Source organism: Lissotriton helveticus, chromosome 3_1 (assembly GCF_964261635.1).
Source record: "Lissotriton helveticus chromosome 3_1, aLisHel1.1, whole genome shotgun sequence".
Taxonomy (NCBI): Eukaryota; Metazoa; Chordata; class Amphibia; order Caudata; family Salamandridae; genus Lissotriton; species Lissotriton helveticus.
The window spans coordinates 1,188,025,309-1,188,029,215 of record NC_136061.1 but is presented as its reverse complement, the minus strand read 5'-3'; positions in this window follow the sequence as shown (position 1 = coordinate 1,188,029,215).

Sequence of the window (3,907 nt, the reverse complement as noted above, 5' to 3'; positions counted from 1 at the left end):
TGCAGAGCGCTTTGAAGTGGATTTTTTCCTCCAATGGCATGCAGGGGTTACTGGACCACAACCACACTAGCTGAGGCATTTGACCACTGGTGCCTGAGACATGGGCACATAGGCCAGATCTTCCATTCCCAAGTTACTGGCAAACCCACTGTAGCTGTTCCGAAAGCTAAAAGAGTCCTAATGCCTGGTGAGGAGAAGTTCAAAAGTGTACCCGAGGGTATCAGCAGTGAGGTCACCAGTGCAAGGCCCTCGTCCTGGAGTACATGGGCGATGACTCTGTCTCCTTCCAGTGCTGTTAGGGAGGCCATCCAAAATGCAACTGGTCATGAGGTGCAGCTGCAGGGTCCAGTGGCAGAACAGGCACAAAGTAAAAGTCTTGCTCCAAAACAAGTGAAGAGCCTACCCCTTTGTGCTGGTGATTCAGCGACCCGCTGCTCACTGCAGTAAGTATAGGACGTTGCCTATCAGGGTCCGCATTACACATGCAGCACATTTTCCTTCATTGCGCACTCCCATCACTGAGCATGATGGTTTGGCTGGCCAAACGATCATGCGCATGTAAGCTCTCTCCAACCCGGTAACGCAGCTGGGTGTGACACAGCAGGCACAGACTCACAGTCTGTCCTGGAGCGCCACTCGAGAGTGCTCAGGCCAATCGTGAAGCTGCCCTCAAGCACGAGAACAGCTACAGTATTGGCCACAGGACATTCTGGGAGGCTGTGCCTTCCTGAAGAGATGAAGAGGAGCAGAAGAGCACGACGGGGATGGCAGCAGGTAACTTTATTCTATTTTTTCTTTTCTTCCCCGCGACCACTAGGGACCTCCCTCTTCTCCCGCCCGTCTCCCCCGCGCTCCTCCATCATAACGGCCGCTTCTGCTTGAGCATCATGCAGCATTCGTTGCTGCCTTTACCTTATCAACCTAGTGCCATATCATTATCTGTGGATCACCCATCCTGCATAGGAAGCAGTAATACAACAAAACACTGGTCCTAGTGGGGGATGTTCAGTGCATAATTTGAGCCAGTGGCTTTTGGTGCTCCATACCGGCACCAGCACTTAATTGTCAGCACTGGCTCTAGTGACAGTCCACCACATTGTGGCTCTGTCTGAGATGAGCACAGCAACCATGTTTATCAGTCAGTAAAATGGGCTTTATTTCGATACAAAACATATCTTTAAAAGCAATACATACAATAGTATAAAAAGCATAAAAAGCCAACATATCATTAATTACTACAAAACGTTTGGCATCAATAAATTACCTAAAAACAGTCAAACACAATGACCTAAATTAAACAATTTCTTTTAAGCCTTTTTGACCTAATCAACCATGCCCAACCTAAAAACTTAGCCAGGCCACATACAAACAGGGGCCGAGTATCTGACTTCAAAATTCGCAAAGCCACCATATGATTTCTGGTACCCAGCTCCTTAGATAAGGGTTTCAGCCACCTAGATCGCAGGGCTTTATAGGCAGGACATTCAAATAAAAAGTGGGGCACCGACTCAGTCCTAAGAGCACAAAAAGAGCAAAAAGGAGTAGTTTGGGCCAGAATTTTCCAGCGAGCAGTCAATTCGGCCACTGGAAGTACTCCTATTCTGAATTTTAAATACAAGACCCTATCTCTAGATTTAAGAATAATATCGAGATAGGGATCACGGAAGGCCACATCCTTCAGCAAAATAAATTCGCTGGTGGATCTACAATGGTTGGAATCAGTGTTTCTCCTACCGACTACCCAATTCCAGTAGACTCTCTTCAGGACAGACTTGGGGGGGGGGGGGCAGATCTAGACCGCCATGCGTCCTCTAGTCCCAACTCCCCAAGCAGAAATTTAACGTCCCTCAGCCTCCTTATTTTTGACCAACCAGGCATCAATAGAACCTCCTTTAGCCCTTCCGCATAACTAGCAAGTTCAGGGACTCTCCATAGTCGAGCCCAAAGCAGAAGGGGGCGTAACTTTGCCTGATCTTTGATCGAGCGGCAACCCATATCTAAAAGTAGTGGTAATGTAGGGGTGCTCTGTGGGAGGGCCATCAAATCCTTCAGGAATTTTTTCTCTGAGCGGGATAAGTCATCGACATTCGTAGAACCCCAAAGCTCTGCCCCATAGAGAGCCGTACTAACGCCTCTCGCCAAATAGATGTCCAACACAGGGGCAATGGGTTTGAAGGAAGAAGACCACTGTTCTTTAAGGGGAGCGCCTACCTCCCTTTTGTGACTCAATAGCATCTTTTGGAGATGGGAATTCCACCGCATAGTATCACTAAGGCGGATGCCCAGATAATCGAACTCCATAACCCTTTCCAAGGGCACCTGATTTAAAACAGGCGCCCGTCCGAGCTTTTTAGGGGGGTTCAAAACCAAATATTTGGTCTTATCTGTATTGATTTTTAACCCCCTGTTCTCACAAAAAGATAGGAAACTGTCAAGGAGCCTCTGTAAACCCACCGGGGATTTTGAGATCAGCAGGGTATCGTCCGCGAATAATAACGTGGGTATTCTCCTGCCCACAAGGGAGGGGGCATCTGAAGGGTTTTTCAAGAGATGCTCCACCACTCCGTTCACGTACAATGAGAACAGAGTGGAGGCAAGGACGCAACCCTGTTGGACGTCCCTGTTCACAGGTATTCTAGTAGTCTTTTGTCCCTGCTTACCCTGTCACCTGTGCAAAGTTCTCTGAGTGGAGCTTCATCAATATGGACAGTAGGTATGCGGGCATTCCCATATCAGAGAGTACGTTTCACAGGCAACCACGGGGCACCAAATCAAAAGCAGTCCGTAAGTCAATAAAAGCAAGATACAGACTGCCTTTGCCTAGTAGGACCACCTTCCAGTATAAAAGCAGTAATCTAAAGGTCTGCTCAATGGTCCCGGTGCCTGACCTGAATCCTGCCTGAAAATCAGAGAGTATTTTATTATCATCTACCCACTGGAGGACCCTCCCAAGGACCACCTTTCCTGCCACCTTTTGCGTGGAGTCAATTAGGCTTATAGGACGGTAATTTGCTGGGTCATCCCGAGCCCCCTTTTTAAAGATTGGAACGACCTCAGCTCCCATCCATGAGTCTGGGAGACAGGCGCCAAGGTAGGTTGCAATAAGCAATGAAGAAATAAGTTTCCTACATGCGGTCAAATTTAGGCGTAACAAGTCCCCCGGAAGCCCATCCGGGCCTGCTGCTTTGTTGGGGACAAGGGATATGATCACATTCTCCACTTCCTTAACTGTAAAGAATAGGTCGTCACTCCACCCTAGGGAGCCCAAGAATAGCAAATCAGACGGCCCATCCTATCTTCCTGGGTAGAGGTATAAAGGAGAGAGAAGTGATCAAACCATATCTCCTCAGATATATTACATGTTATCAGGGATTCAACTGGCCTATTCCTTGACCTGACTAGGTCCCAAAAGCCCCTAGAATCCCTCCCAACACTAGCCTTTTTCAAATCACGCCAAAACTGATTATCCCACTCTTTCTTAGCTGCACTAATTGCCTGCCTGTACTCCTTCCTAGCGGCACGAATCAGCTCACACCCCTTACTTTTAACTGCTTCAATTAGATCCTTCTTCGCTCTCCGGCAATTCTTGGAATACCAGCCTGGTTCATCCTTAGGTCGCCCACGCTCATTACCGGGAGCGCCCCGGCTGCGTATTAAAAATAACTCACCCAGGGCTTTGATAGTATCACAAAATGTTATGTTATGTTATGTTATGAAAATTTGTAACGCGCACAGCTGCTCCAGCGAAGGAGCGTCCTGGCGCTTGACAAGGTAGCTAACACAACACAACTAGGAAGGCAACAGACTAGGAAGCAAACAGGCTCAAAGAAATAAAAAAGTCTTGATGGCCCTACGGAATAAAAAGAGATCATCAAGCGCACGTATCTTTAAAGGAAGAGAGTTCCAC